We start from the raw sequence: 15,145 nt of genomic DNA on the forward strand, positions 1-15,145 counted from the left end.
ATATAGACTTAAACTTGTAGTATAACTTCTATCAAGTTGACTATTTCTAACTCCCAATTGTGTTTCAACTTCTGGTAGTTCCTTCAATATTTGAATGCAAAAGTCTATCAAACCGTATATATTTAACGCTAATTACATTAAATCAAATAGAAGCGCTACATGTTCTTGAACCGGCAAATTTGATGAGCTAGGCAAAGAGAATTGCAAAGAGAAAATGTTTTTGTGAAATTTAATAATAAGCGTGAATAATTAACCTACGAAAAATGAAAATTGTCACTGAGTATGGATCAGAACAGACCTTGCAAATAGTTATGTTAGTGACAAGGCATTTAAATGTTGCAATAATATTGAAACTTCAGTTTTACCTATATATACCTTAGAGCAAGTTTGCGGCTATCCGAGGTTACAATCCGAAATCAGGCGAAATCCAACGAACTCGTAATCCAGCGTTTTCTAGTAACCGAGCATTCGCACGTGTAGGGCCCTCGTCCGAACCCGGCCGAGCCCACCCGAATTTTCCCGACTCTACCCGACTGCTCGGGTACTCGGCGTTTCGGGTTGTCTTGCGTCTCTGTACTGCGGGATAAGATATCGATATTTTATCGATCTGTTGTACGTTCATCGTATTCGAGATACTATTTGCAAAATATAAATTTAATAGAATATTCGTTTTCACATCAATTTCATTTCGTTTGCTTTGAGATTTGAGGCATTTCTCCGCGAGAAAAGCCAGAAGAACTTTCCATTAAAATATTTTGATTTACCTATCAGATAATGTATAGATTGCAAAAGCTTCATCGACATCTGTAGGACAGTCCTAACTCGGTATTACAGGACAATAGGTAATGTACACGAAACATAGTAAAATTAGGTTATTCTCTGATTATAAATAGACATATCGACTGAACGAAAAAAAATCATTTACATACCTAGAAAAAAAAATGTTGACACTGAACAAAATTTTTCAACAGATTACGAAGTTGTTACGCAACGTTTCATGAATTCGAAAAACAATGGATGAACGAAATGGAATCAAAGCACGAGACACGTGTTTATTATATTTATTTAGTTTTGCAGCAAAATTGCTACCGTCTAGTGTGAGAAGTAAAAACTAACTTTCATCGGCCCATGCCGGATATTCCCATACATATATATGCTTCACCACGTGATTAGTTAATATTAATAATAGTATGAATTTAATACCTTACCCAATTAAACCTTAATACTCAATAAAAAAGAAAGCAAAGGACGGGATACAGGCCACCAGAAACTTTTCAACGTCTGGACGGTCAAGGGTACATCCAGAATGGGGAAAATGTACTCTGGATGTACCACATGGCTAGAAAAAGCGGACAACACGGCAATTTTGTATAGCGCCGACGATACTCTCGACAATGCGTTAAAAGTTAATACAAAATTATCGAAAATAGACTACGAAGGTTCACACCGTAAAAATGTAAAAAAAATTGCATAGATAAAATACATAAGAAGCAATTTGCATATAATTGTTAACAAATAGTAAATAAAATGTATACTGGATACATACAAGATTATTTCGTACACGTAAATTGCTTCTATGATCAAGATAGTAATGCTTCCGCGGTGTAAATGTTGGTAAAAAAAATGTTCACGGATCCAGCTTCATTACTGTCGCACGCAGCTATGCGACGAATAGATAGAATAGCTGCCGCGTCTCCGATGACTCGGTTATCGTGTTTTTATTATCCGTTCGAAGGAAATGATAGCAAGTCCGGAAATGCGCCTTCGGCGGCGTAGACACTCTCGCGGCCTGCCGATAATCCGGAATGAACATTCGCTACATCGCACCGATCCGGTCACTCAACACTCGCGCCGATATCGCTCGGTCAACTCGCCAATGCCACGATACTTCGTCCAACCCTACTTTTTTAACGCCCTGGACTTTTACAGAGTCTCGGACAAAAATAAAAAAAAGAAATAAAAAAATTAACCAAGGGCGACCTACCGACGATATACGAATCGTTTACGACGCGATCCGATTAAAAGCGATTATCGATTCTCGTTTATCGTCTCCTTGTCACGAGCTTCGCTCTTTCTATATATTGAGTCGTTCCCCGAAATCGAGCAACAGCAAGGAACAGCGACGGTTCTAGCTAATATTACAAGCACGCGTGGAAAGATGAGAACGACGACGTGCAAGAGGATCGGATGGATATCATGACGATATTTAGGGTACGTGACAAAATACATGACCGAAGAGGAGAGCATAGATATATAATTAGGATACGAGCGGGTCAGTAATCGAATGGTTGCGAGCAAGTCGTTATAACGTCGCTGTGTTTCGTCTGTTTTATAAAAAAAAAAACATCTATGCGTATAGGCAACTGTTTTCAGAAATATCACACTTTGGAAGATTATAAAATGTCAAATTGAAATTATCGATAAAAATATTAACGGACATATGGTAAATCATTTATCAAACATTTGTTTACATATTATGAAATGTATAATTGTTGCAAATGAATCTTCATGCTTATATTAGTGTGCCAAGAAATGCTGCCAAGCCTTACCCCCTTCTGCCGATCGGACAGCAAACAATCTCGCGTCGAATTGTCCCGATCGCAAACGGTTTCTAACACGTTGAACGCCACGTGATCTAGTAACGGCTATATTTCCACAGGGGCCTGTCACCCGTAAACGGGTGATACTATTCTTCGACCAATTAGAACAGGATTTTTGAGGTAATTTGTAGTAATTTTATTTGTAACAATTATGACGAGTATAGACAACAGAAAGTGACAATAAACTATAAAATAAACTAGAAGAAATATTAATAATATATCTCCATTTAAATTTGTTTTTAAAATATTATAACATTTTATTAGTTAATTTGATACGATAATATTTCTAACTTTCATCTACACTTTTGCGCTGTCTAACAAACATTTTAGGGATCAAGAAGTAAATAAAGATGATAAAAATATGAAGGTTTTGATATAAATGTAATCAGATCTCTCATAGTGATCTTATCATATTCCCCACTTCGAGGCCCTTCATACTTTGAACGCATGTTCCGCAAAATTATTTTTTAATACTCTTTAAAAAAATTTCTTCTAAAAATAAGAATGATACCTACCATAAACATATCTCCTAAAAAAGCTCATCTAATATACCACGAAATAAACTATGGTTACATTTAAACGACGCAGTTTCGGATTTCGGCCCCGGGAAAAAGTCCATCGATTTACGCTGGGCGTTCAACGTGTTAAAAGCTTCCTTTCAAATAAAATTGAAAAACCGTGGAGTTGGTCAAACAGTGGAAATGGTATGGGACACCTGGAAGAAAGGAAAAGTCCTCCGTCGCGAGACGGTGGTGGAGAACCCGAGCGCGGTGGCTTGGCCTACGAGTCTACAACACGTGGATGGGATTTGTAAAAGCAAACCCTGCATCTAATTATTGGTCGAAAAGCTCATTATATAATTTTCCTTTACCTCGTACTATTATGTCGCGAAACAGATTTGAATTACGACTTAAAAACTTTCATTTTGCTGATAATATGTCTACTGCCCCTGAAAATTGAGTTGGAAAAATACTTCAGCTTTTCGATAAACTTCAGAAAAAATATCAAGAAACGTTCGCGCCTGGGGAAAACATTAAATATTAGAAAATTTAGAGAGTTGTTAGCTTTGAAATTATTAGAACAAACTGACATGAAAACCAAATCCACGAGTTAACGTAGTCAGCGTAATATTGCTATCCGAAAAAATTCTTCCGGGCAAAACATTAGACGGGCTTGCAAAATAAGCTATAAAAATAAAAGACTCCACACGGACCTATCAAAGGCATGAGCTAATGTTTAAAAAACCACAACTTTTTTCCAAGATTGCTCTGATCAACCTCAATTTTGTATGGACTGTTGTAAAACATTCCACTGTAATAATTTTTTAAACAAACGTTTATAGCAATTAAATGATTTTATATTTTGTGAAATAACTTTCGAAATACCTACCAATGTACCTTGTAAGCAATGACGGGTGTGACGCGGCCTAATCAGGATTTATGACATCACCCGTAAAGGACTGACGCGGCAGTCAACGTGTTTAAGAATTGATCTTTTATAAAAGTAATAAATTAGTAGTAGTAGAGGAGTCCAGATGACGGCTCGATTCTGCTGATTCACGCATTGTTACCATCGTAGAATCTTCAACAGGCTGTACACTGAAACATTTCATTAAAAAAAAGTAAAATTAATTAAGAAAAAGCACAGAAAAAAGTTTCAAAGTAAAGGAGTTACATTTGAAAATGTTGACGAACTTTTCAACAAGGAAAGTCATAAACGTAACTTAATAAAGCTACTGAAAGATGGAAAGGAGCTATAAGAAAAGAATGAAATACTTTCTAACTGCTTTCTATTATATGAAGAGAAACCGATAGGAACTTCGGATTCTTTTCAGGCTGCCTAATACGTAGTGATGGAAATGGTTCTTCTACCTTTTTTCTAGCCGGCAGAAATAATTCGCGAAACGAGACGGACCATTTGGTTTACATTTTAAATTCCTATTTAGTAACGTTTGAATAACAAAATTATTGTCTCGTTTAAAAATAAAAATAAAGACTGGAATTATAACGTTGGAAAACAATTAAAATATGTGTGTAACATATGTATTACAAATAAGATTTTTTTGCGGAATATATACAGATGCGTATAACGCGGTCAAGAATAAAGATCAGTGGACATTTACAAATATATGTAATAAATAATAAATATAAAAATATATAACAAATTATTAAAAAAACATAATAATTCGTTCAGTTTTCTTAATTACTTAAACTTCCTCGCTCTTTATTTCCCGTAATGTACAGTGTTATATATAATAAGTTTTGCTGGTACCTATAGATTTCTTTAAATAAATAAATCGAAGAAAGGTATACCATTAAACAAGGGCAAATTGGCTTGTTTAAATCCATTTACTGAGGCATTCGGCATCCGCAGGCTCGGAGGGAGACTAAAAAACTCACCCCGTAGTTACACGCTGAAACTTCCGATATTATATCTACGCATAGACGTCACATAACAGAATTTCGTATTAGAATCCAACACGTACAATAATGGGATGCAGGTATGCAGACTACCTAGCACGAGGTAGACAATCAATATTGGCCGATAGACGGTAAAGGCATTACCCGAGATATAACATTCTAATACGTTCATGGTCGTAAAGTTAATCCCAAAACACCTCGGTATACAATAGGAAATTTTCCAGCTATACGAGCCGAACAATCACGGCCCATTGAAAACGCCGGTATAGATTATTGTGGGCTTTTCCTCATAACGGAAAGAAAGGTTCGAAATCAAAAACAATTAAAGCAACAAAGGCAGTACATTTATACGTAACGTTTTAATTTATACAGACAAAATACGTAAAAGTATAAAATTGTGATTCGCGAATCTTTATAATAGAAAAAGAATACATTAGAATTTTGAAAATTGTTTACGTTTACTATGAAAATAAACAAAGCATTGACAGTTGATTTTAACATAATCTGAAACTTATTCGTCTTCGATAACCTTTGTATCGTATTTGGTTTTCTTCTTCGCTATAAGTTTTTGGTTCATAGATCTTACAACTACCAATATTACAAATATTATATACAGATGAATATATTATATACATCTGCGTTACATTTTGTAAAAAGCACAAAATTTGAAACATCTCCAAAATCTGATATTTTATGCTTTTCATCGAGTTTCTTTTTCTTTCGAAGGATATTTTGGAAGAACATACCTTATGAAAATCAAGTAAAGAGGAGAACATTAGCTAGGGACTCGTTTCCGAACATGTCGATTACTAGCATTGATACGATCGTCAAGATGAAACGCGATACGAAGCAGTATCATTTTAGTATACAGAAGCAGTTTTAAGTTAACAATTTTTCTAACTTATTTTCATTAAATATCGTGTAACATAAAAGATTCCACAAATTCAGCTGCTCCGATTCCTGCCACATAAATCTAAGATCATGCAAGATATTTAAATTTCAAAAGAACGTACGAACAGTTGTAGAAAATTATTCACAGAGCAAAATGTCTTATTCTTGCCATAAAATAGTTATTGGAAAGATGCCCTAAAATCGATATTTTGCAAACCATGGAAATATAGAATATGTAAATGCGAAAATTGCAATGGCTTTAGCTTTAGTAAAAATTCACGTCATGTGAAATTGAATGAAATGGTAAGAAAAAATTCGAATTCCACAAAGCTAATATCGCGTCGAGAAATATACCAATAAGTCTTGTACATTAAATACAAGTATACGGTAAATTGCTTCCATTTTTCTCGCAACAATTTCAACGTTTCGTGATAAATAGTTCGGTAACACGTTTCTCCAAGACTTAAAAAATTAAAGGGTCTGATAATTGTGCTTGTTTAATGAAAATGGAATGATCGCGATGGTTACGACATAAATGTTACCTCCTTCTTCGATTGAAATAAATTCTATTCAGCAGTAGCTTGTATATAATATACAGAGGATAAAATTTACATAGGGACGCTATCTTTTCTTCAATGAAAAGGACAGAATGCTTCGTTAATAAATTAAGAGATTATTCGAAGGTATGAGGAAATAGCGAAAAAGAAGAAATGGTATATAATTTATATACCGTATTATTCGGTATATAATTTCTTTACCGCTTTCTCGAATCTTCGACATATTTTATATTACAAACGTGTTTGGATATTTTCATTAAGGAAAAGGCAGTGCCCCTATGCGAATATCGTCCAGTGTAAGGGGAAATCTATTTCCAGTGGCTCGGTACAAAATCAACTGAGTAAAGAGTTTGTGGTAAAAATACTAAGAATTAGATAATATTTTCATTGGGATCTACTGCCATCATAGCAGTATGATATTGACAAATAATTATATGGCATATTATACCTAACCCAAATCAAAGCAGCAGCAATTAGTATCAATAACTAAAAATAACTGAAACGAAGTGTTTCACAATAAATCATTATAGATCTGATTCGTCAATTTCAATAAGAGAGTCCCTTTTTAACCTTATTTTAGGCGAATGATATATGGAAATAAATCGTACAGATTTTCCATCGTTTCGTCATAAGTATCGAATAAATCTGAGGGCTCGCTCTTTCATAATTTAAAAATTCTCTCACACAAACACTTTTGCAACTGGAAGTGGTATTGCACGAGTAACTTGATCAAAAAAGCTGAATTATGATCATGCACGATTATTATGTTCCATTCTTCCGTAAAAGTCTTGTTCTACTCTCGAGCATTTTTCCAGCTTGATTCCTAATTCTGACAGTAGTTACGTAATGCGCGAGCGAAGGTAGAAATGGCGAAGAACGCGTACTGGAATGGATTCTACAATCACGATAGTGGTAATACTATTCAGACTAAAATCGAAAAAATCCCCGAGATTGCTCTTAAACGTGACACATTCGAACGAAATGAAATTTCAAGAAAGAAAAAGCCCGAGGATTGTCACCATTCGTTTATTTTCCAATCTGCAACATTTAATCGATAAATCCCAAAGGTATTGCATAAGTATCGTGACCAGAATAAAAAATTAAAATTTCCCATTGCATTAACATATTTGCTGTAATATAAACAAATTCTCTGTGATGCACCAATTAATTTGTAACGAAGGTTATGGTCTTCGTTTATTAATCATCCGTTATGAAATAATAAAAATCAGACCGGTATAGTTATTATAATGCGGACAATGTGGTCCAGAAATATTTGTCGCAGAACGCAGACCATTTTATTGTACCATTTAAGACACTCGACATATTTGCAGGCATCGCCTCGTTCTGCAACCTGACCTGTCCGAAAATGTTGTCGTCCGCAAAGGGTTAACGGCGAATGCGTTTCAATTCGCAAAATTTAATTTCAAAAGATATGAAAAAGCGATTAATATCGGCAAATAAATTTATTCTTACCTTGTGAGAAAGAATAGAAAAAATATTGGAAATAAAAGATATGTAATAATTCTATGACACAGGTAATCGAATGAAAATTCCAATTTAATTATCAAATTGTTGCCTCGATCAGTGAACTGTTATAGAATAACTACTTTTCCCTAATATTTTTCTACAAAGATGCACACATGCAAATCACCGCTATGGATAACTGTAATTAACACGTTTACGCAGGAACCGTTTTTGTTGCACACGACCTATGGCCGATCAAAGATAAAATAGGTAAAATCATTATACCGCAGAATCAATTTTTATTGATGAATATTTTACCAAGCATTTGCCACTTATGCAAACAATAATAATAATTGCAAATATAATTAAATATTTTCAATTTACCGTCTGTCTGGAAACATCAGACGAAATAACATCGTGCATATTTCATTATTTTCACTTGTAAGAAGAGGATATGCAATCACGGAGGAATAAAGTTGTATCAACTTTGAAAATTCTTACAAATTTAAATAAATTTGTACTTTTGAAATTGACAATTCTGCAATAACGTATAATTTTGTAATATGAACTTAGTCATTATGTAAATTTTACATTAAAATTCTTCAGAATTGGTAAAACCTCTCATCATTATTTATCGTCCTAAATGAATTTGTACTTCTGAAGTTAATAATTAAACAAATACCATTTTCTCGTCTTCTTGGACAGATCTGAATTTCTAATTAAATTTATAAAACGAAGGAAAAACAAAATATATCTGGAATACGTTAAATTTTAATTAATAATTTCTACATAAAAATATTTTTAAAATATTTTCTCTATACGGCTATCGATAAGAAACTTTTCTGATCGTAATTCTATCTTGTGCACGTAGTTCGAACGGTAGCATAAAAACGAAATTATACATTAATCAGAGCGAAGAAAGAAAAACGGAAAGAACTCGACACAGGAAACGATGAAATATAACGATGATTATATGTACATACAAAGATATAAAAAGGGAATACAGGAATTAATTGTTGAAATAATTGATTCGTGTAGCAGATTCTATGAAATGGAATGTTCGTCGGAAAATTGAATGAGACATAAATCAAAGAACCCATGGATTTGTCAATGGAGCTGGCCGTTATGGGTCACCAAGAGAAAAAACGGGAGAAAATATAGCAGAAATACAAAATTACATTCCAATTCTGCACATGTGTGGGAGAGAACTAATAACGAAAATTGCGGATCACTCGGCAATAAATGAGTTGTTGGATCATATTACATTACCAACCGCGTGATGTTTCAATAATTTCTTCGATAATTGAAGAAAGATGTATCTTGTTTATCATTCCTTTTGAAACATACAATATTTTCACGATACATACACGTTGAAACGTACTACTGAACAATGCGAAATCGTTCGTTTTTAAACAAAGAAAACGAGAACCGAGTATAGAAGTAACATCTTACAGAAGATTTCATAATCGTCATTATGCATGTTACTTACAATTACTGATTTTGTAACCTATTTTTTATCGGCCATTGCTGCATACATAAGTATTCTTTCATCGCATTAATTACGAAAAATAATGGAATATCGACTATCAGACAACTAACACATTTAAGTCCATATTTAAGTATATATCGTAAATTCATAATCACACTTTTTGGAAAAGTTTGCCGTAGCGAAAGGGTTAATAACTAATTCTTACAGAATGGAGATGTAATCGAAGATGGAATTTCTTCGTTAAAACATCACAATGGTTGTTCAAGATCGAGATACAACACGTATACATGCATGTTATCCAGCTAACGAGAATTAGAGAGAGTAGCGAATTATAACGGGCGTCAATGAACTTTCAGGCAGAATATGAAGATCACAGAAACTCTGTGAGTCGCTTTGTTCGCATCTGAGTGGAGAAGATGATCGCTCGGTTCGATAGAAGGACAAAACGAACAATGGTTCTCTTCAACGTTTAGTGACAATGAAATATTCGAAAAACGATAAGCCTGCCAGTAGAAGAAGAGAAAATGATGTTAATCATTAAGGAGGAGCGCAAGTTGAATGAAAAGTGCACCCATATGTATTTGCGTGTGTAGCAAACAAAAATAGGCAAAAACGAAGGAGATTCGCTTGAAAACAGATAACAAAGAAAAATCTTTCTGTTTATTTTGTAGTATATTGATATGATAAGATGAATACGGACATTCCGTAAAATAACTTTTCCTTTCTATTTCAGAGTATTACAAATGTTATGAGGAATGCTGCATATTTTACTAGATTAGGACTAACTCTCCTCATTACTCAGACGAATTCATGTCCTTTGGTCAAGAAGACTGCTAAGGAATTTATGTTTGGTTACGAATCCGGTTTTCTTACCGTTGGCAACAAATTAATGCCATCTTGGATAAAATTCGATAAGCTGGGTCTCATCGGCAGAGCGAGTGTCAATTCCACAACTTCCTTTACTCGATTCTTCCAAAAACTGCAAGATAATTACGATAATCCCAAAAATAAAATATCGCTGCTTTCTTTCTTTCTTTTCGATTTCGTAACAAAATTCTTGCCGAATATCTTCGCAGAGTATAAAGCAATCTTCTCAAATTTCCTACCCTAATTGAATCTCGCGACCGAAACTCAACTATATATTTACATATTACTGAGATTTTAATACGACTTCTTTTTACACCCATATTTACGACTTCGAGGATGACTATGTAACCGTTTACACCGACGAAAAGGACGTACGTCGCACAGGACTAATTGAAAAGTTTAACGCAAAGGAGATCTATATCAATGGACAGAAAAGTGTGCGAATGTGAACGGAGCCAGTGATGGAGTAATGTTTCCGAGTTGCATTCAACCGAACGATACTATGTTATTCCTTAGAGAAAGTCTCTGTCGCTGTGCCTACATGGTATGTTGCACTTTAGCACACGCCACATACCGAGCACCAAAGAATCTCGTATTTCAATGATTTCACAATGTCCCGAAAAGTCCTCGTGCTATTATCAATAATCACCAATAATCGGCAATCTTCAATTATCAATTTCGAAATAACGATCCATATAAAATATTGCAATAATATACGTACAATAAATATTAAGAAATATTTATTTCGAAAAGATATAGTAAACGAAATTGAAATATCATTTTGTAGACTAGAACTGGAGAGACAACCATGAATGGGCTGCACACTTACGAATACAAATTCTTCGAAAACATAATGGATAATGGTGCTTATAACCCAGAGAACAATTGTTTCTGTCGGTATAGACACTGCTTGAAAGCTGGTTTAATCGATGTCACCGATTGTGATTACGGTAAGGTGATTTAAGCCATAAAAATAAATATTAAAAATAACATAAAGCACATAGATGCATAATATAACGCAGATAAATAACATATCGCAATAAACATTAACATTAAAGACATAAATTAGGGATAGAAATTTTGTACGTTTACGTTGGTCAATTTATCTTTGCAATCATACAGGATTTCCCACCGCACTGTCGTATCCACACTTCTACAAGAGCAATTCAAGCATTTCGGAAGCTGTCAAAGGTTTAAATCCAAGGAAAGATATTCACGAATCGTTGCCTATATCCAACTAAACTCAGGTCTACCGGTAAAACTTGGCTTCCGTTTTCAAATAATTACGGCTTTACAAGATATCGGGCACACGGCTAGGGTAGAAAAATTCGAAAATCTTGTTTTACCGTTGCTGTGGTTGAAGTCGTAAGTATTGAAATATATCGAATTGCGATTAAATTATGTAAATCATATTATAAATTTCATTCTCAGGAATATCTAATTTTCAAAACATTTGTTTTTTTTAGGGAATGTATGAATTACCAACATCGATGCTTACTCGTTTCTGGTTTTACTTAAATTTCTTACCAATTTTGCAAGATATCCTGATTTATTTCTTGTTCTTCCTTATCATTTCGACAATGGTTGGATTTTCGAATACAAAAATTACCACTTTTTAACAATAGGCAGATATCGCATATGATTAACGAAAACGACACTTACTATAGTTCATTATAGTTTAATCGAATCGAAGGATGCGAATATAGAGTCTGAAGAGGATATGGAAGTATCGTCTTCAAAACAAGAAATTGTCTGACTATTAACGCACGATTAGAAATCGGGATAGAGGCTATTCCCTACGTAACACTAAAACTCAAAACCAAGGGAGTGCAACGGAACATTTTAGATTTCGAGATATTGCAATCGATACGGCAAGTGAAAAAGTACTCTTAGAATCTCAGAGTGCTTATCATTTAATACGAATTGTATTCAAGTGCAATTATAACATAGTAAGCAGTGACATCTTACTCTAAATCTTCTGGTTAAGGTACATATGTCAATGCAAGCGGTGCTAATTCAGAAAAAATCATGTTTCTACTACTACGTATATAGTACGCATATAATATGTATTGTTATTTAAAAAAATTTATTTAAACAGCTTTTTATAATAGCGAGAGCTTAAATTTTTATTTTAGTTATAATACTTTGAATTTATAAAGTTCACGCAAAGATCTCTACGTCTCAAGAGAAAGGAGAACGAAAAAGAGGATTCTATAATTATTAACGCAATTTTATATAAATAATTGATTGCATTAAGACTGATATTATAGACTGGCACAGAGATTAAGTGATTTATAGTAGATATAAATATCAAAACAAAAACATGAAACAGTTGATACTTAATTGTATTACGGGTAAGACAAATGTAATATAATAAAAAATAGGAATTTTGAACTGCATCGTTTGTAATTGAAATTAAAATATAGATTTAAAAACGGTAACGGGGACGAATTTTCTGTAATTATTGTTTACTTAATTTGTATACTTAATATTTACTAGTACCATAATAATATATTCTTAATAATTGATAAGCTATTATGTATATTAAGTAGAGCTGTTAAAAGTATTATATCGTATAGAAAACATTACGGTTATAATTTATGATCCATCTTGCTTTATCTATTGTAACAGAAGCTTTAATGCATTTAGATAACTTTGTTATAAGATACAATTCATACTACATATTTGTATCTAATAATAAAAGTTTGTGAACAATTTATTTATTCTGTAATTTCACGTCATTGCGTTAATGAAATAGTTATGTTTAACATGAATGATTTGTGTCCTAAAGAAAGCTTATAAATCAAAATCTAGAATTATAATCTTTCTTCGGATATAATTAAATATACTGTGTACTTTCTTATATTAGATTATTTGTTTTGATTTTCTATATGTAAATATTGTAAATAGACTATTAATTTAAAATTTTCAATACATGTAATATTTTCATTGGTTATAAGTTTCGAGAAGCTCCATATGGCGTAAAGAGTAATATCAGAATTAAAGAATTTAGAAATAATTGTAGGAAGATAAGAAAAATCATCAAATTTGTACAAAATATAATGTGCTGACACAAAAAAAAAAAACGAAATGTATGTTAGAACTCTAATTTATAAGTTGTTAACCAAGAATATTTTTTTTAAATTTCACCAATTATATGCATAACAAACTATACATTTAAGTAATAATTATATATTTAATTACGGGCTATAGTTAACTAAGGAAACGGTATTCTTATGGTTGCAAATTAATATGTTCCTATAATACGTATTTTCATAATATTTAACCCTAAAACGAAAAAAATAAAATACACCTTTACCTGATTGTATACACGAGTTCTGTTTACTTTGTTCTATATTCTATATAATATTACAAATAATTATTATATTCTTTGCGTAAATAAATAATATTTATAACAAAGTTTATTATTTTTCTGTTCAAAGTTAAAGAATATTTAATAAATTTGTTTTCTTCAAATCGCAAAACGCAAATTAAAAATAAGGTTAATATCATAACATATTAGATACTAAATAAAATTATAAATTATATTTTTTTTAATTTTCATGTGTATGCGCAAGAAATGTGACACACTTAATTACAGGTTGAATCTTTAGTTCTATATATAAATAATGAGATATATATGCAGGTATAAAAATTTCTGATAAAAAAGACAATAATTACATTTCAAAATTTCGAGCTTTAATCGACATGTTTATACTTAATTATTAATGGTTGCTTAGATATAAGATAGTTTGAATAATGTGTATAATGAAAAAATTATAATTCCATGTTTATACAGATATATCCATACACAATCTTTTTTTTAATGGTTACTATATTATTCTTAAATAGACATTTCTAATAAAAGAAACACTAATTTTGTCATATATTTCTGAACAAATTGTTGTATTCTCTCTTTACGTGAAACAATTTCTTATTAATTCAGATTTAATAATATGATTTATAAATTTGTATGTGACGCGAGGTAAACTACCGGTCAACAATGTGTCAAGGTGACATTAGAACTGCCGATTTTTAATGGGTAGTCAAGAATGGCTATAGATAAGAGTAATTTTAGTGCCAGGACGAGGAGAAGTAAATATATTAATTACAGTATTAGTTAAAATAATAGAACATTCACGTAACGGGTCATCGTGATTCTAGAGTAATAATTCTGAGAAATAGAAGAGGCAAATTACTTATTTATAATTTACCCCATTTTATGAGAAATGATGAGCAAAATTCAAACCGAGCAAAGGATAAAAATGATTAAATTATGGTAATACGACTATTCAGAACGAACATTGCCAATTCCCTTTTTAGCATCGTAGGTAATAGAATCGATTTCTGAAATTATTACAATATATTCCTCTTTGGTTGCAATAATAAAAATTCCTAACCTACGATTTTATACTTTTTACAACGAAGTTCCAGTTTGAAAGAAACTTCATCGTTTCGAAAATCGATTCTGAAAATGCTAATTAGGAAAGGGGTGAAATTAACGCAAATTTAAAGCTGCTCATTTTCGTTACAGAAAAATAGTAATTTCAATTCCTTCTGCTATAAAGTCGACGATATTTTTAAAATGGTAAATAAGAAACCGTACGCAAATTAATCGATCTATCATCGGCTAATTTCAAATTTGGTATATTAATTAACATCGATCTTTAGATTCTGATTAAACGACGGCCGAGATTCGGCTATGGTTAAAATTCTCAAAAATATTAACATAGTCAAATATATTATAGATAATACACTTATGCACGAAAAGATGTCGATGCCGAAAATCATTAAACTGGAGATGGGAAATTCGCGAGTATCGGCACGTATGCGATTAATTAGCAACTTTCTAATCAC

General features: G+C 32.4%; 1 pseudogene; it reads left to right on the forward strand.

The window, feature by feature from the left end:
- The first annotated feature begins 1,306 nt into the window (after positions 1-1,306).
- On the forward strand, positions 1,307-12,044 carry LOC143220257 (scavenger receptor class B member 1-like; annotated as a pseudogene).
- The last annotated feature ends 3,101 nt before the right edge of the window (positions 12,045-15,145 follow it).

Source organism: Lasioglossum baleicum, unplaced genomic scaffold, assembly GCF_051020765.1.
Source record: "Lasioglossum baleicum unplaced genomic scaffold, iyLasBale1 scaffold0562, whole genome shotgun sequence".
Lineage (NCBI taxonomy): Eukaryota > Metazoa > Arthropoda > Insecta > Hymenoptera > Halictidae > Lasioglossum > Lasioglossum baleicum.